The sequence below is a fragment of the Balaenoptera borealis genome, assembly GCF_965194805.1.
Source record: "Balaenoptera borealis genome assembly, chromosome: 7".
NCBI classification, from domain to species: Eukaryota; Metazoa; Chordata; class Mammalia; order Artiodactyla; family Balaenopteridae; genus Balaenoptera; species Balaenoptera borealis.
In genome coordinates, this window is record NC_138864.1 from 89,537,761 (window position 1) to 89,558,107 (window position 20,347).

At 36.2% G+C, this 20,347-nt stretch overlaps 1 protein-coding gene across 2 annotated transcripts in view; it reads left to right on the forward strand.

Moving 5' to 3' along the window:
- The window catches only part of GPR141 (G protein-coupled receptor 141), a 190,963-nt gene that overhangs the window by 120,682 nt on the left and 49,934 nt on the right, over positions 1 to 20,347 (forward strand). For both annotated transcript variants that reach the window (XM_082399534.1, XM_082399535.1), the window contains one exon: positions 15,624 to 15,748. The gene's annotated coding sequence lies outside the window, so the exon portion shown is untranslated. The remainder of the gene's footprint in view (positions 1 to 15,623; positions 15,749 to 20,347) is intronic.

Sequence of the window (20,347 nt, forward strand, 5' to 3'; positions counted from 1 at the left end):
AAAAAATTATTCTCTGGGGCACTGTCACTATCAACAAAGCTGGTGTTTGCTCTGTATTTCAGAAGCTAAAGACCAAGAAGGGGTTTGAAACCCCAGTCCAGCTGGGTTTTAGTATTAATGGGATGGACTTTGTATTCCATAGAATTCGTTTTATTTCATGTTATTTCCTTCTCCATGTTAAGGCTTTATGGCTGACCAAGAAAATGAGAGCCTGGATGTGTTTGCCAATGCGAATGGACCATCAGCCTCCGTCATCCATTGCTCACAATTCTTTCCTAAGATCAGCCAGGCAATTGATGTGAAAGGTCTCCTAGGGAGGGTTATTTCTAAATGTCTTCTGGTGGGTAGCTTTATAATCGATATAATCTGGAACTCAGAATAGCTTTCCTGTACCTGGTACCTAGTGAGGAGGAAAAGGCAAACTCAAACTCTCTGATCTGCTGGGGCTCATAACCCATGGTGGATATAAAATGCAGATGCTGTGTTTTATTAGGGAAACTGTTAATTTTATGACAGCAACTCTGAACTGTTTATATGATAAAAAACTCATACAGGAGTTTGCCACAGTTTTACGCTGCAGTAGGATGCTTCTGCAAATGTTACGGGAGTGTGCTGTAACATCGTTAAAGCAGGGCTGGGTCAGCGTGTGTGTTCCCAATGAGCCGCCTGCCAAAAGTTAGATACTTGTCCGAACCTATGCCTCAAGATAGGTCTTATCTGAAAGAACTTTCTCTGATGTGATAAATACATGCTTTCTGCCTAGACTGCTTATGTGAATAAAGGTGATTTTTTTAAATGACAAAGTTCTCTAAAATTACCGTGGCACAGACACTTTTAAAAGAGATTTACTATTTTGGGGAGGGGGGGAATGAGCAGCCAAAATGGGGGTCAGTTTTATTTTGGAATATTTTAAGGAAAGGGATGGGAAATTGATCAGGGAATAAATTTCAAAATCTCTTAATGTGTGAGTTTCTAAAATCCTATATATAACGAGACAATTTTGTTTGTGATGACTCAGTTACGGTAGGAATTGTTGACTGATTTAACAAGACCCTAAAATTTAAAATGGGTGAGTTTACAGCTTAGAACTCATTTCAGAGCAAAGTGTCCTTCAAGATTATAACTGGCTACAGGCACTCATAATGCAATTCGCCGTTACTCAGGCTAATTCCTGAGAGGCCTGGGAGATTTTATGCACCATGGCTGGCAAGAGAATAGTCATGAAGTCCACTATGTACCAACTGAACAGATGAGAGCCCTTAAGTTGAAAGAGAAATTTGAAAAGTGTTAGGAGCAGTATCCAGATCAGATGTTTATTCTGGCAAAATTTTTAAACTAGAGGTTCTGCCCATTTTCTATGCTCAAAGATAATGCAGAGGAAAGAAAAAAGGAACCAGATAAATTTCAGAAGGTCTACACCTATTCTCACACAATTTTCCTGGGCAAGAAGTAAGAATGGCAGTGCTTTAGTGAAATGTCTGAGGTGGCTCAGAACGTTTAACAATTGGATAAAGATTCCAACGATTTGAAACCTTTAGCAGTCTGAAGATGGATCAAACTGGATTTTATATCATACTCTTCAGAACTGCTTCAAGTTTGCTCTAGAACCCTGCATCTAACTACAATTGTTTCTGTTAATAGCAGAAGGCCACAAAATATGGCCCACATGCCAAATCTGACCTGCTGTCTGTTTTTATAAATTCAGTTTTATTGGACCACAGTCATTGGTTTATTGTCTATGACTGCTTTTGACTTATAAGGGCACATTTGAGTAGTTGTGGCAGAGCTCATATGACCTGCACAGCCTAAAATATGTACTATCTGGCCATCTACAGAAAAAGTTTGCTGACCCCTGCCTAAAGCATCCCATAAAATGATATATGTGGGCTTCCCTGATGGTGCAGTGGTTAAGAATCCTCCTGCCAACGCAGGAAACACGGGTTTGAGCCCTGGTCCAGGAAGATCCTGCATGCTACGGAGCAACTAAGCCCGTGCGCCACAACTACTGAGCCTGCACTCTAGAACCCACGAGCCACAACTACTGAAGCCGGTGCACCTAGAGCCCGTGCTCCGCAACAAGAGAAGCCACCACAATGAGAAGCCCACGCACCACAACGAAGAGTAGTCCCTACTCACTGCAACTAGAGAAAGCCCGCACGCAGCAATGAAGACCCAACTCAGCCAAAAATTAAAAAAAAAAAAAAAAAGATATATGCTTCCTGAAGATGCTTATTCAAACTAGGACACAGAGTGGTGAATAACAATGTGTTACAAAAGATAATGAGTGCATCAATATAGATAAAACTCAACTCAAATTAAACTTTGTTGTGAGCCTGTCCAGTGGAGAACCTAAAACCTGCTGGGGTCACTATTGTGACATTGGCCCTGTTACAGGATGTACCCACAGATATTGCAGTCTATTGGCACCATAGCTACAGGAGGTTTAATTCTCTGTATATCTACATGGTTGTGATGCAGCATCAGCTGGTTGGAGACAAGCCTGTGCCACTGAAGAGCTGTGTCCTGGGCTGCAGTCAGAGACATGACATGATGAGGATCATTTTTCACAAGTCTCACTAGAGGTGGCAAACAGCCATCCTTGCAGCATTACCACATTAGGATAAAGGCTGACCAGGACCAAGATATATCATTTAGATTTATATTTTCAAAAAGGTGAAATATTTAATAAATAGAAAAGAAATATTATTTTCTATAGTTATCCTAGGGCTACTCTTATTTCTCTTATTTAAAGCAAAGTTTTTGAGGAGAGTGATGTGGACATAGTGGTGGCAAGAGTCACTCCCTTTTTCTCTTCTTTTTGATTCACAACTAACCAGACATCCATAACCCATCAAAAGTGCCTCTGCACAGTACACCAAGACACCCGGGAAAGCCACCTTTCCACCTGTGAGAAGTAGGTGGATAGGACCTCAGAGGAGGATGTGGATCCAAGGGAGTCATAGCCTGCCCACCCCCACTTGCTACCAAAAGGAAGAAGGTAATCTGGAGAGTGCAAAACTGGGCACTCATGGGAGATAGAGAAGTTGTAGAGGTGCAGCCCACCTGACAGGAGAACTCAGCAAGCCATCAGAACAGGATGGAGATGAGTTTGGAGGCAGAGGAAAAGGAGGAACAGGCCAGGGGAGCCTCACAACCCAGACTGACACTGCCACTTGCTGGGATTGTGGTGGTGGCAGGGGCGACCTCTCTGGCAGAGGAGGTGGAAAGTGAAAGTGTGTAGCATGGAGAGTCTGTTCAGTAAAACAAACCAAAACCCTGTGTTATAGCACCATCTTCTGGAAAGCAAAATAAAAGTTTCCAATTGCTAGATTGTTGAACTCTCAGAATCAAAGTAAACAAAGCCTTCCTTCCGTAAATAAGAAAGGTATCTGACATTTCACATGCAACAGAAGAGGCACATTTCATCAACCACTATGAAAAATCACGTTAATACGGTATCACGAAAAGAAAATGGCAATTCTCCAGCGGTAAAATTCAAATGCATGAAGTATTGCAACTTAACTGATAAAAGTTAAAAATAGCTGTTATGAAGAAATTCAACAAGCTACAGGAAAACTCGGAAAGACAAGTTAATGAACTCAGGAATAAAATTAATGAACAGAGGGAGTACTTTACCAAAGAGATTGGAATTATTAAAAAGAACCAAACAGAAATTCTGGAGCTGAAGAACTCAGTGAATGAGATGAAGAATGCATTAGAAAGCATCAGTAGATCTGACGGAAGAGAGAATAAGTGACCCAGAGGATAGAAATTTAGAAACGATTCAGGTGGAAGAGAAGAGAGAATTAAGATTTATAAAAAGTGAAGAAATCCTGTGAGAGCTATCAGTCTCTATTGGGAAAGCCGATATAAGAATAACGGATCACTATAGTTAATAATACTGTATTGCATATTTGGAAGTGTCTAAGAGTAAATCTTTAAAGACCTCATCACAAGGGAAAAAATGTATCTATTTAAGGGGACAGATTGTTCACTAGACTTACTGTGGTAACCATTTTTCAGTATATATAAATATCAAATCATTATGTTGTATATCTGACACTAATATAAAAATTAGTTATATGTCATCTATACCTCAGTAAAAATTTTTAATAAAAATAAATAAAATTAGGAATGACGACATTAGATGAACTTGATTCATAGTTGTGTCCTCATCACAAAAACACCACATTTAACTAGCTATTTAATTGTCTGAGATGGCGTGTAAGAGAAATATATGTATTTTTTAATACTATCATAGCTTGTCAAAACCTTGTGGTCCTATCCTGACCGCTATCCCTACTGGGAGATAACTTCAAACTAATTTAGTGATGACAATTTAGTGGTCCAGACGACTATCTTTCTAGTATTGAAGAACTGAAGGAGCAACTGTAGATATCTACTGATTTTATTTGCTTTGGGCAATACTGTTCCTAGAAAAGCAGAAGCAGGGGTTCTTTGTATGCTCTACCTCCTGTGTTGGCCATGGAGAAAGAAGTGTGAATAAGTGAAAAGGTAGCTTTCACATCTTTCATTCAGAGTGTCATGCACCTATAGGACACTTTTGGATGCGGCATTAAAAAATACATATAATAGACATAATAATAGCACTATTCTACAGAGTTATCTGAGGACTATGTAAGACAATGTGAAGAAAATACTTACTGAAGGCATAAATATCCAGTAGATGCTAGCTAACAGGATTACTAATCATTATTAATCATTAATGCAACTCTGACTAACATGATACCAAGTAATAACAATATTGATGTCCTGGGTATATACCCAAAGAAAACGAAAACACCAACTCAAAAAGATATATTCATCCCAGTGTTCATAGAAGCATTATTTACAATAGTCAAGATATGGAAGCAACCTAAGTGTCCATCAGCAGATGAATGGATAAAGAAGATGTGGCTTATATATACAATGTACTATTACTCGGTCATAAAAAAGAATGAAAATTTGCCATTTGCAACAACACAGATGGACCTGGAGGATATTATACTTAGTGAAATAAGTCAGACAAAGACAAATACTGTATAATATCACCTATATGTGGAATACAAAAAATAAAAGAAATGAGTGAATATAACAAAAAAGATTAACAGATATAGAGAACAAACTAGTGGTTACCAGTGGGGAGAGGGAAGGGGGAGGGGAAAGGTAGAGGGTTAAGAGATGCAAACTACTATGTATAAAATAAATAATCTACTAGGGTATATTGTACAGCCAATATTTTATAATAACTACAAATGGAGTATAATTTATAAATATTTTGAATCACTATATTGTACAACTAAAACTAACATAATAGTGAAAATCAACTATACCTTAATAAACAAAACAACAGTATTACTGTTAACAATAATCTTGGGCAAGTTATCAAAATATTTCTGAGTTTTTCTCCATCTGTAAAATGAGACTAATGATTCCTACTCCCTACAATTGCTGAGGGGATAATATAATTATTGATTAGTTTTAATTGAGATATAATTGACATATAACGTATCAGTTTCAGGTATACCACATAATGATTTGATATTTGTATATATTGTGAAATGATCACCATAATAAGTCTAGTTAACACCCAACCCTGCACATAGTTACAAGGTTTTTTTTTCTTGAGAAGAGAACTTTTAAGATTTACTCTCAGCAACTTTCAAATATACAATACAGTATTAACTATTTCCACCATGATGAACATTACATCCCCAGGGTTTATTTATTTTATATAAAATTCTTAGTATCTGCTTGGCACATACTAAGCCTCCATCCATCCATCCATCAACCCATCCACTCACTAAGCAATCATTTATTGAGTGTATACAATGTGTTTTGTGCTGTTGTGCTAAGTTTTGGTCAATTGGATGTAGATAAATCACAGTCCCTAATTTCATGGATCTCATCTTCTGTTGAACTGTACATGACATATGGATATAGGATTAAACAAATGAGTTTATTATGGTAGAGAAATTAAGCTTCTGATGAACAAGTTGGGGATGATAGCAAATGAGAGAGAGTGTGTGAATGGGAAGACTTGTATTCCCAGGTGAAGGAATTCAAAGACATAGAGACACTCTCTAGCAGAGTGCTGGCCCATGTGACGAGGCCCATGAGTGATGTTGCACAAGCAGATGACAGGTTCCCCAGCAAAGGCAGGAATCAAACTAACACGCAGCTTCTGGAGCTATGCTGTTAAGTACAATGCCTGGTACAATAAGTATTCATTGAATAAATTAATAAATTTATCCTTCAAGAAAAAAATGTACTCTGGAGACACGGTGACCAAAATAGAGAACTGAGACAAAAATGTTAAGTAAACCGAAAACCTGGGGAGATTTTTTTACAACGAGAATGAAACTTTGGGGGCTGCTAAAGGAAAGGTCTATTGCAATTGTCTCTTAAAGTTCTCTGGCAAGAGCTGGCCATTCTCAAGTAAACTCTCTCAACCTCTCACTTGAGGAGTGAGTGTTAGGTAACCAAGGAAACCATCATTGATGAGTTCCAGGGTAGGGCTCAATCAGGTAGGGAGGCTTCCTGGAACTGAAAAAGCCAAATCTGTCTTAAGCTACAAGGGGCAAGCACAGATCCACTAAGGGGAAGACAAAGCCAAACAGCTGGGAGCTGGGTGTACATAGAAATGGATGATGAGGCAAGAAGTTAAGGTTAAGATCAAGAGAAAAAGCCCAAGACTACTTCTGTAAACGGGGTGGGGATGTGTGAAGCTCAGATTAGGTGCTGGCCTGGCTTAGCCTAGAATAAAGGTTTCTGGTGATCCAGTTACTAGATCTATTTGGGGTGTGTGTGTGAAAATTATTGGTAAATAAATACATTGAAAACTGAAATTCTTCCCCAATGTTCTAAGACTTCCTGCCTAAGTCAAAATACCATTAGATTTCTTATCTATTTATAGGAGGGCAGTCTCCTACAGTGCAAGGGCTGATGCTCTGCTTCTAGAAAAACAAGTTCTGTTTTAAAAATGGCACCATGAAGCTTGTTTCCTAGGAATTACATAGACCTTGAATCTAGTCCCTTGCTGAGAGGAAGTATAGATTTGAGGTACATTTATGTTTCCTCATATAATTTATTTGTCACCCTAGCAACTGCCCTGAAATGCCTTATAATATCCTGACATGCATATAAATAGAACTGCTCATACTATGAGAAGCCAGGTGAGTGTTATTAGTTATTCTAACAACAGAAGTACTACGGTGTAGACCTCAGGGTGGGAGCCACAGTTTGAATATCAGGGCATCATCATTATCATCATCGTCATCCTCACTATGGTCGTTGTCATCATCACCTTCCTGTATAACAGTACTTCTTTACAGGTGACACCTTTTTTAAAATAACTAAATATAGTGTCTGAATGCATTACATAGTAAAAACCTTGGGCCTTTGCACTCATGGGGATGTTTGATAGTCTCTGTTTCAGAACATTCTGTATGTGGAGTTTGCAATTCATGGAATAATTTACAGGGAAAATGCTGCTTTAGACAAAGTTCATGCACATCATAACACAGATCAAAGCAAAATTCTCCAGCAGAGGCCTAGGCAATTAGCCTATTGTCTTAATTAGCAAAATGAGGCTCAGAGAGTCTATGTGGTTTTTCTGAGGATACTCAGTTAACTAGGTGAAAGGGAGGAACTTGAACGCGGATGAATTTCCAAATCCTTGTGTTCTACTGTGAGTACAGAGTCCACATGCTAATTCACGTGGCTGGAAAGTTAAATTGTGACAGGGATATCTTGGACATGTTACCAGAATGAAGATGAACAATATTCATTAGACATAGGTTATGTGGTTTTCATCCAGGCATTCAGCAAGGTAGCTGCTGGCCATATTGACATTCTGGAATCATAGGCTGTATGATATCTGGAGAATGGCTCTAGCTGAAGGACACACATGAATGGACTGTTGCCCAACTGGAAGCTTTCAGGTGGCTGAGAGAGGCCTTGAACTTCAGTTATGTTCTGTTGGACATCTTGAATGACGACATGGTGATTAGATTTAGGATCCAAAAAGTTATGGAAAAGCCTGGAGCAAAGTAAAGTTTAGCAAAGATCAATGCAAAGGTCTTCTCTTGGGTCTAAACCACAGGATGGTGGAAAATGTGCTTGTGGGAAGCTCTTAAAGAAAGCACCATATAACAAAGAAACATCGTTTCATGGGTCAGAGTACACTGAAGGCATTAGGTGCCATTCTGGATAAACTGTGAAGAAGGAGGAAGTTAACGAAGCGGAAGTGTATTGAAAGCAGAGTGGCCAGGATGGTGGAGGAACTCAAAGCCACACCACACGAGTATTGTTTTAACAGAACACAGCTCCAGGCATGGAGAAGAGAAGACTGGACAGGTCAAGTATTATCAGCACTTACAGTGCTGTCGTATAGAAAAGGGATTAAGTTTTTCTCCGTGGTAGAGGGGCACTTGAACATGTGGGTAGATGGTATAGTGAGACATTTCAGCTTGTAAGTAACGAGTAGCTTTAAATGTCAGAGCTGTCAATGAACAGGTAGAGACTGGATGATTACGTGGAAGGTGTTTCTAGCATCAGTGCCTATCTTCAAACACTGAGATTCTGTGCTTCATAGATCCCTCTCCTGCCCTTTAAATATTTGACATTTTATCATCACCAGCCTCATTTTTATATGGGGTGCCAATATTGGAAATCATTCTTTTTATGTGATTAAGATGATTCTGAAGATCTGCAGCAGAGTTCAACCAAAGTGTACTTTGTACATTGATTTAATAGGTAAGAGCTGGAAGCTCACAAATGCCACACGCAAATTTTCTCTTAATGAGCTCTAAATATGGATTTGGAGCTAATTGTTCTGGCACTTATTTCAGTGGGGATGAAGCACTGACCAAACATATTTCAAAGTGAGGAAGAGGATGTATTAGCATCATATCCAGGAAAATGAGCAACAACATGCAAAGAATTTGGAAAAGGAGGACATTCCATCTCAAGCCTCAAGGAAGAAAGAGACTGTTGGCTGAATCCTTATGTGGAAATAATAGAACTGTGAAAATAATTAGTGTTAACTCAAGTATAGCACCGAATTTCCAGTGAGGGTCATTTTTTCAAATAAACTTTTATTGTTTCAGGATAATGTACAGACAGAAAAGTGCACAAATTATAGTAGTACAACCACAGAATTACCAGGAGCAACCACCCAGACCAGGAGATAGCACAGAAGTCCCCCTTCTTTCAGTTACTCCTCTCATTTATCCCAGAGGTAACAACTACCTGATTTATAATATCATATCAGTTTTGCCAGTATTTAAATTTTGTATGAACATAATCACACAGTGACTTCTTTTGTGTCTGGCTTCTTTTTATTAATACATTGTTTGCAAAACTCATCTATGGTTTTGCATGTAGCAGTACTTCATTCATGTTCATGGTAAGAGCAATTCTATACATCCCACTTTTTTCTGATAATACGTTTTATTTTTGATTGACATCTGGGAGATTTTAGACTTGGGCTGTTATACCTACTGCTGTCTCAAACATTCTTGTAACATTTTTTGGAACACATATATACGCATTTTTTGTTGGGTGTGTATCTAGGAATGCAATCGCCAGTTCATGAGATATGTGTATACTCAGCTTTAGAAGTAAAGCTTTAGTTGTGCCATGTTTCCACCCCTTCTAGTAGTATATGAATATTCTATTCACTCCACACCCTCTGCAACACTTGGTATTTTGAGTGTTTATTGACATATATATACTAATATGTATAAAATAGATAACTAATAAGAACCTGCTGTATAAAAAATTTTTTTTAAAAATTTCAGCTATCTGGTGTATAGTTAGTGATATTCCATTGCAGTTTTTATTTGCATTTCCCAAATCACTAATAAGAGTGACCAACATTTTGTGGGTTTATTGGGAAATTTTTTGCAAATTGTCTGTTCATGTATTTTGTGTATACTAACTTTATTGTATTATCTGTCTTTTTCTTATTGATATATATTTGATATGAGTCCTTTGTCAGTTATATGAACTACAAAAATCTGGAATTTTTATGTATAAAATCAGGGCTCTTGCAAATAAAGATAGTTTCATTTCTACTTTTCCAATACTTATACCTTCTATTGATTGTCTTGCCTCATCACACTGGGTTAAGATAGATCCTAGATTAGAATGCAATGTTGAATAGTATTCTAATAGTCAGAAGTCATCCTTGACTTATACCTGATATCAAAAGAAAAGCTTTCAATATTTTCCACTGAAGCATGATGTTTGCTATAAAATGTTGTAAACATCCTTCTATTCTTAGTTTGTAGGTTTTCTTTTCTAAAATCACAGATGGATGCTGAATTTTATTGAGTGATCTTTCTGCCTTTATTTGAGATGATTATGATTCTTCTCCTCTATTCTGTTGCTGTGGTGAATTGCATTCATAGATTTTCACATGTTATACCAGCTTGCCCTCCTGGAATAATTGTATTATCATTTGTATATATCACTGGATTTGCTTTGCTATCATTTTGTAAGAGTTTTGTATCTATATAAACAAGAGAGTGGGCTCCCTTAGGTCCTTTAATGTAATGTTCTTACCAGTATTTGCTACCAAAGTTACAAGGACCTCAAAATATGACTTGGGAATTTTTTCCTCTTTTTCTGTCTCTGGAATAGTATATGTAAGATTGATTTTTATTTCTAAATGTTTGGAGGAATTCACTAGTAAAACTGCCAGGCTTGGAAATTTGTTTTCAAAGGATGTTAGTTACAGATTCAATTTCTTTACTACATATTAAACTATTTGTATTTTACATTTCTTCTTGTGGTATTTTGGCAGTTTTGGAAAATTATGGCTTTTCAAACCATTTAATTGTTTCATTGAAATTATTACTCTAAAATTGTTATGATATCCTCTTGTTTTCATTTTCTTCACTGTGGGATCTGTACTGAAATCCCTCCCTCGAATAAAATCATTCTTGATATTTGTGTTTTGTGCCCTCTTTCTTTTTTTCTTGACCTGTCTTTCAGGGATTTATCAAATTTTAAAACCAACTTTTTTTTTAAAACCAACTTGTATATTGATTTTCTCCAGTGCATGTTTGTTTAATATTTTATTGACTTTTGCTTTTATTTTTATTATTTGTTTCTATTTGTTCTCCCTAGGTTTATTTTTCTTTTAACTTATGGAGATGGATGCTTGGAGAATTTATTTTCAGCTTCACTCCTAATATAAGCATTTAAGTATGGTGTTAATTGTGTTCTGAAAGATTTGACAAGTTGAAGTTTCATTATCATTCAAAGAAAAAGTTTCCTAATTTTCATTTGTATTCATTTTTTTTAGCCTTTGAATTATTTAAAAGTACTTATATCAAGAACTTTTCTAACATAAGGAAGTTTTAATATTATCTTTTTGTTATTGATTTCTAGCCTAACTGTACTGTTGTCAGAAAATATACTCTGTATAATTTTAGTTTTTAGATCTTTGTTGAGATTTCCTTTATACCCATCACTTAGTTAACTGGCTTTGACATTTGATGTGAATTTTGCTCTTGCTGGATACAGGGTATGTATATTAGGTCAAGTTTATTGATGGCATTGTTAAAAATCTCCTATATCCATGTGGAATTTTTGTCTGCTTGGTCTATCAGTTACTAAGAGACATCTGTTAAAACTCTCCCTATGATAATGGATTTGTCCATTTTCCTTTAAATTGTGTCATCATTTTGCTTTATATATTTTGAAACTACATTATTAAGTGTAAGAAATTTAGAATTGTAATATTTTAGAAAGATTATGGCATTTATCATAATGAAATTCCCATTGTTTATTGCCAGTAATGTCTCTTACTTTATTGTCTAATATCTCTGATAAATATATAGCTATACTGAACTTCTAAAAAATTTTTTTTCATGTTACATATTTTTCATTCTCTTATTTTAGCCTTTTTGTGTTGTTGTATTTCAGGTGTGTCTCTTTGAAACATTGAGTTGCATGTACTTTTTTCCATCTGATCTAAAAACCTTGTTTTTGACTGCTTACTTATTTACATATTATTATTATATTAAGGGTTTTAAAGTTACTTACTGACTCTCTGTTTTCTACTTGTCAACCCATTCTTTTCCTTTTCTTTGGGCTTTTTTTGGATTAATATTTTTATCATTTCTTTTTTTTCTATTTTATCTTGTTAATTATATGTTATGTCTTTATTATTTTAGCGGCTACCCCAGAGATTACAATGAGTATTCTAGACTGATTAAAGTCTAAAATAAATCTGTACTTCTACCACCACCAAGAAGATGTAGGGATTTTAGGACACTTTAATTGAATTTACCTTCTTCTCATGTTTTACTCTATTATTGTTATGTATTTTGGTTCCCCCAATATTTTGAACCTCACTAGGCATTATAATTATTGTTACCATAATATCTTCAAAATGTATTTAGGTTTACCCACGTGTTTACTCCTTCTTTTGCTCCTTCCTTTCTGCTTGCAGTTCTGGCTTCCATCTTGGATACACTTTTGCTCTTGAACAACTCCTGTTAGCTCCCTTAGTTCATGTCTGCAGGTTACAAATTATCTTATTTTTGGTTTGTCTGGAAATGTTATATATTGCCTTCAAGATAATTAGTATATTCATTGAATAAAGAATTTTAAGTTGGCAGTTATTTTCTTTCACAATTTTGAAGGTGTTCTTTCATTTCCTTTGGGTTTCATTGTTGAGGAGTTTGTTTTTACTCTTATTGTTGCTCCTTTAAAAATAATTTTCCCTCCTCAAACTGATTTTAAGATTGTTTCATTTGTTTGGTTTTTAGCAATTTTTCTAGATGTGGATTTTTTAACTAGGTGTGGATTTTTTTCATTTCTACCCTGTTTTAGGTGCATAGTGTTTCTTGAGTCTATGTCTTTTTAAAATTATATAATTAAAAAATTTATTACCTCTTTAAATATTGCTTCTGCCCAATTCTTTCTCTCCTCTCTTTCTAAAATACCAATTATGGGCATGTTAGAACTTTTCCCTTTGTCCTTTACATTAAAAAAAAACCTTTTCCTGTGTCTTTTAGTCCCTCCTCTGTTCTTCAATCTGATGTTTTCTACTGAACTGTTCTAATTCTCATCTTCTGGGTCTAATCTTCTATTAGTCTCCCCCAAATAGTCCCCCTATTTGTAACTAGGTATTTAATTTTAGTTATTTTATCTCTCAGTTTCAGTATTTTATCTTTCAGTTTCAAAATGTCCATTTGATTTTAAAGATAGATTCCAGTATAACATACCAAAACCTCTACATTTTACCTAATTTCTTCAAACTATTAATCACAGTTATTTTAAAGTCCCTCAGCTCTGTACCTCCTTGTGCATGTTTCTATTTTCTATTTATTTTCATGAGTTTGGTTATTTAGTCTTATCTTCTGACATGCCTAGTAACATTTATTGAAATTTGGACATTGTACATAAAAAATTTGAGAGAAAATTTGTTGATCTGCATAGTGTTATCATCCTCCAAAAATGACTTTTGTTTGGGGCCGGAGATAGGCTGTTAAAATGGTGGTGAATTCCCTAATCTGTCCAATGATTATCTAATCATCTAATTTACTTGATTTAAATTGGGCTTCAACCTTGTGATGGCACAGTATTTCTAGTTAATGCCTTCTCCTAAGGCGTAGCCCTGCAGGGGTTCTACCTGAAAGCTTAAGGTGACTATAAGGGCACCACCTCCTTGGTAATTTCTAGACTCTAATTTTGCTCCCTAACCCGAGTACCCTTCACTTCTGAGCTCCCTAGCTACCCTTTTCTGCTTGATTTCTCTGCTTCTCAGTGGCCAGTTATAAACAGGAGCACCTTGAGTACAAAAGAGTCAAAAATCAGGTTCACCTTTTGTACTTCTCTTCTCCTGGGGATTTGGTTTCTTCAGGTTCTCACTGCCTGGCCAGCTTTCTAAAGCCAATAGAATTTATATGCTATCCAATTTTTTTTTAGTTCTTCTCAGAGGGTGGGTTTGTCTATAACAGTCTTCTCTACCATAACTAAAAATTGAAATTCCTCCAGCATGAGTTATTTTGAAGCATATAACATTTTTATTCCTATAACACAAATGGTGCACACCTGCCAAAATTGAAGACTTTCCAGATGTAGAATACTTCCCTTGCAACTGAAAAAACAAAATCAGGTGCATTTATAACATTATGTTTGAAATGAGAAATGTGAACAATGAGTAACAAGAGCTGCAAAATGTTTGCCTAGAATATTAGTATTCCAGCATTGCAAAGGAGACCACAAATCACCTGAAGTTACCAAAATCATAATTCTAATTTGGGCCTTTAACGTAGAGAGAACTCAAGGACGGTACAAGTTTGATGCTCCCGTAATTTTTTTTTAAATAAAGAAATGTCAAATTAGAGTTTAAAAATTCGAGTGGTGTTTAAAATGTTGATATTTAATAAATTAGCATTCTAAACTCACAGATTTCTATATGTTATTAGGTGATTTACAAGATAATTACAATTGATAAAATATTAATTTATAGTGTTGCATAAAATGGCAGGCAAGTTAGAGCAGTTTGAGGAACTTAGTTTTCTTTCAACATTTGCAGTCTATCTTCATGACTGTGTGCAGAGCTTCTTTTTTTTGTTTGTTTTTTGTTGGGTTAAGCTATTTATTTACCATTTATGGTTCTCTTTCTGTCTTTCTGCGGATTCAGGTTATCATGCAGTGTCATTTTATTCTAATACAGCTTTGTTCTCACTGCCTTATTTGTGCCATATCATCAAATATATGATATTTCTTTATGTTATATACAGGACAATCCAAATATAGTCATATTGTATTTTTTTGTTTTTTGTTTTGTTTTTTCTTTTATAAACCACTTTATTGAGATAATATATCACACAATTCTCCCATTTAAAGTACACAATTCAATGGTTTTTAGTATATTCACAGACCTGTGCAACCAACACCAGAACCAATTTTAGAACATTTTCATCAACACAAGAAATAATCCCACCCCCCCATGAGCAGTCATTCCTCATTCCTGTCACCCCAGTCCCTGGTCACCACTGCAGAGCTTCTTTTGAAGATAATGTTAAGGGTCTAAAAAACGAGGCTGTGGACAAACACACTCCCCTCCTCTGGCACTGTAATAGACTCTGGTTCAAATATCCTCTTTCTTAACTCTAATTAAATGAGCTGATGTTAGTGTCATGTTTCAGTCAATATTATATATCAATGACAGAGCTAATCACCAAAATACATTACAAGAGTAGGAGTCCTAGGTCCCCAGTGGGGTATAGAACAACTGCGGAAATTTTCTGAAAGGAAATTATATATATATATATTCTTCCACCCTAAACACAGCACACAGTTCATCTTCTCTTTGCGGTTTTGATAATATCACTGTCTTTCCCCCTCATTCTCTACAAAATTCAGTTTGAATAATTTTTTTAAAATGGATTCTCACAGTAGTCCTAAAACCTTAAAAAAATATTTCTTGACAGTTGGCCTTCCTATAATTTTGCAACTTGGACTGTTCATCTTTAAGAGCTCAGTTTTTCAATGTTAGTGTGCTTGAAATGGTCTTGAGGTTTTGTGGTTGCTGTTGATTCTCTGCAGAACTTAACTTAAAACACTAGCTTCCTTTTGTTTGGTGAACCGGCCAGGCCCTGTGAGTGCATGCAGACTGTGGAAGTGCCCAAGCAGCCTTGCCATTAAAAAAGAATCAGATTTGGAATTCAGACAGATGGCCTAACTCTGCACATTTCCCTGAGAAACCTGGCTTTTTCAGGTAAGTGCAAAAGACTTGGGCTGGGGGGCATGTAAATAGAGGTTATGCATAAAGAGAGCATGCCAGACTTACCAACGTAGTTCTAATTCAGAATCTCCAGACAGTCTTACTGTAAAAAACAAGCTTATGGGACGAAGTGAGGGAGTGGCATGGACATATATACACTACCAAACGTAAAATAGATAGCTAGGGGGAAGCAGACGCATAGCACAGGGAGATCAGCTCCGTGCTTTGTGCCCAACTAGAGGGGTGGGATAGGGAGGGTGGGAGGGAGACGCAAGGAGGAGATATGGTGATCTATGTATACATATAGCCGATTCACTTTGTTATACAGCAGAAACTAACACACCATTGTAAAGCAATTATACGCCAATAAAGATGTTAAAAAAATATATTGAAAAAAACCCCAAGCTTATCGACTCTGACCACAACTCCTCCTTTATAGAAACAATTGTTTTGTTCTTCCTGTGTAGTACACACTACTCCGAGTTTGACACCTAATTTTTATTAGTCGTTAAATATGGACAAAAATGTTTTCAAAATCGATCAAAAAAAAAAAAGGACTCTGGCTAAAAACCTCATAGAAGTCTTTAGGGGATCTGGTATTGCTTTCACATATTATTCATATGTTTATCTTTTAAGTAGTTTTATTATTTTTTATTATGAAAATCTTTAAACTCTATTATTGCTAATATTGTCATATATAGTTTGAAACCATTCTGGCAGCCCTAATTGATACAAGAAAACAATCAATAGCAATCAGGTACTTTGAAATTTCTAAAAGAATATATTCAAGATAGCATGTGTGATTTTGTGATAATGGTTATCATAATTCTTTGCATTCCATTTTTACAGTATTACATGACAGGAGGAATCTGAAAATAACTTTAAAAATCACTTAATTAGAAGTTAACAACAGCATCTGTTCAAATATTTTCCTTAAGTAAGTTCCTTCCATACCATTATTTTCTTTCACAAGAAGTATTGCATTTCAAACATGTGGAATGGAAAATAATGCAAAGTTTAAAAAAGTAGTCAGTAATGCACAGCCTGAGTTTCACAGGCTTGCTTCTTTAACAAATTTGTAATATGATTTTGGATAGGTCATTTAGTTCTCTGGATTTCAACTTCCTGCAAAAATGTCCAATTATTTATCTAAGAAATTGTTTATCAGTACTCCAGATTTACAACTCCTTGTTTTCTTTTTTATTGGGTTTAAATCAATCAGTCAACAGTTTAATTGATCAATAGGAGTAATGAGAGACCAATGGATGAGAAATCAGGAGGTATGAATTCTAGTCCTCTGTTTTCTAGTAATTGGCTGAGTGATTTAGAAGAAATTTTCTGACCATTCTAGGGCAAGGATTGGTAAATTTTTTCTATAAGGACTAGATAGTAAATAGTTTAGGTTCTGCAAGCCAAAAGGCAAAGTTGAAGATAATATACAGGCTCTTACATAACTGTTTAAAATGTAACTATTTGAAAATGTAAACGCCATTCTTAGCTCAGGCTGTACAAGAAGAAGAAATGAAGAAGGCTGGATTTGGCCTCAGGGCCATAATTTTCCAATCCCGGTTCTTGGCAATGATTTTTAACAGTTATAAAATGGAAGATATAGACTAGATCATGTGACCCCAAAGGAGTTTATGGATGATACTTAAGGTAATCCACCAATCCCCTAACATTGTATACAAAAATCTGAGTGTTTGTAAATATGTGCTTTTTTAATGGGAAAAAAGTTCCACAGATTTCATTAGATTTTCAAAGTGCTCTAAAACCCAGTTAAGATTAAGGACCACAGGACTAGCTGATTCCTAAAAGCTGATTCCTAAAAATTCCAAATCTAAACTTCAAGGGAATGCTTATTGGGTGTCTACCACATCTAAGCCTCTGTGCTGGCACCATAAGAGATGTTAGCATATTATGACTAAAATAACACATCAAAAATATTTTAAAGTATATTTGAATATGCACAAATCAGTGATATCCTTCCAAGTAATAAGCTTGAGAAAAATTCTGTAATTGGTCAAACATTTCTGAAATATTGCTTTGCAAAATGTCTTCAAATCTATTATGAGTTATGTCAAAATATTCATCAAATAGTCTCATTGTCCTATCTTGTTTTTGATGACAATGGCATTATTCATGACAATCATAATCAAACTTAATCTAAGCAGAGTCTCTTTCCTAAAAATATGATTTCCTTAAGGGCAGGAACTATGCTTTTTTTTTATCTTTGTATTCTGGAATGCTGTTTGTCACATACTGAGTACTCAACATCTCTGGAATGAATATATTAATGAATGAAAAGATAAAGACACTGTCATTAAGATTATGTACAATAAATACCAAAGGCTCTGAACCCCAAATGCCCTAAAAACAGTAGTTACTAAGTCCAAAGATTGCTTTTCTTTTCAACTTTGGACGTAACTGGGATTTCAAAATACTTGGTCAACTAAAGATTGCAGTTCCTGGAGATTAAGCCATTTTTTAAAAAGAGTGAAGTCTGTTGAATTTAATTCACACGTTACAGATTTTCCAGTAACTTAGCCTCTGGGATCGAGGGACTGGAGAGTGAAGTTTTGTTAATGAATAGCAGCATTCTCAGCATCAGGTAGGAAGTTGTACCACCTGAGCATTACCCATAAATGGAAGGTTTTCCTGGGCAATCCAAAAGTTAGATCTAATAGAGTTTAGGATATCACTCTGCTCCCTGACAAAGAAGTTCAGCCTGACCTCCAGTGCATGGTTAATTGACGATGCCAAAATCTGAGCACTGTTGGCTGGGGAGTCCCCACAGCTACAGGGGGTGGGAAATGACTTGAGATCCAAACATACCTCTCTTCTCTCTCTAGGAATAATTTCATTTTCTGAAAGAGAAATTCAATCTACAATAGCTGGTTTGTGGTTCATTCAATTCTTTAGGTAAATTTAAATACGAAGATTGAAAAAAAATTAAGAAATGTTTAAAGAAAAGACTACAGAGCTTTGTATAATCTGGTGCTATGCCTGAACATCCTTATTCTAAAGGGTGCGCCCTACTTCCTCCCCTCCCTTCACTCCCCCTCTGCCTCAGAAACTGTGAGGGAAATAGCAACTTGCTGTTCACTTTGGGGTGTAATTATAGAGTGTGCCTGTGCAGTATCTGTGCATTAAGTGATATCATTTGTTCAATTATCAATATTTAGAGGTTTTGCATATCACTGGATCTCCTTAGAGATTAAGAATAGTCAGAGTCCCAAAACCAAAAGCTTCATACATGGAATCTCAAACATATAGCTCATTTCTGTTCTTGGTCCAAGGTCTCGCTTAAGTGATGACGAGGAGCTCAGTCCCCTCCCGAAGATTTCTGGAGACCTGGTTTCCACGTTCTACAAATCCACGACAGTGGGTGCCCCTCAATCTAACTGCTGCCCTCATGTCTATCTGAATATCATCTCTCCACCTCTCTGGTCCACTTTATTCCAACAGGTGGACAAGGTCCCTTCAGTTTCCTCTCAAACACAACTAACTTGAATCTGTGACGTGCTTTTTTGGGGCAAACTCTTTCTTAAAGGACCAGATAATCAATATTTTAGGTTTTGAGGGCCATACAATCTCTGTTGCAACTACTTAGTTCTCCAGTTGTAGTATGAAAACAGCCAGAGATGATACATAAATAAATAGGCATTGCTGTGATCAGATAAAAACTTTACAAAAACATGTGGCTGGTGGCGCAGTGGTTGAGAATCTGCCTGCCAATGCAGGGGATACGGGTTCGAGCCCTGGTCTGGGAGGATCCCACATGCCACGGAACAACTAGGCCCGTGAGCCACAACTACTGAGCCTGCGCGTCTGGAGCCTGTGCTCCGCAACAAGAGAGGCCGCGATAATGAGAGGCCCGCGCACCGCGATGAAGAGTGGCCCCCACTTGCCGCAACTAGAGAAAGCCCTCGCACAGAAACAAAGACCCAACACAGCCATAAATAAATAAATAAATTTAAAAAAAAGATGCCTTGCTTATTAAAAAAAAAAAAAAGAAACAAAGACCCAACACAGCCAAAAAATAATAATAATAAAAATAAATAAATAAAATAAATAAATTAAAAAAAAAAACATGTGGCTGGCCCATGGACTATAGTTTTCTGGCCCATGAATTATATGAAGGCTTGATAACAGCTTAAGAAATTAAAATGTTTTAGAAAGAAATGAAAAACTCAAAGTTAGAGATCACCTGCTAGAGGCATCAGCACTTCTTCCCAGCAGCCATTCTCATTAGCCCTGGTTTGAGGCCATGCTGCTGAGGCCTACTTATCATCCTGGGCAGAGGTCTTCTCTCCTCCTTATCTTTACATCCACAAATTCAAGTCTCTTCCTTCCTATGTTAATCCCCAGTTAGAGGGTGTCAAAAATAAGTTCATATCATAATTATCTCTGAAGAGCAAGACCCATTGAACAGAATTGTGGTCCATCTAGGTCTGAAGCATCTCCAGTACTCATAGTGTCACTTACCTTCCATTTGTACAGCTAAAAGGCTCACCAAAATTATGCTTTCTTGACTAAATGGAGAGTCCACCCTAAAAAACTCTTTTCCTGTTTCTTCTTAAAATTTTGGTAAAG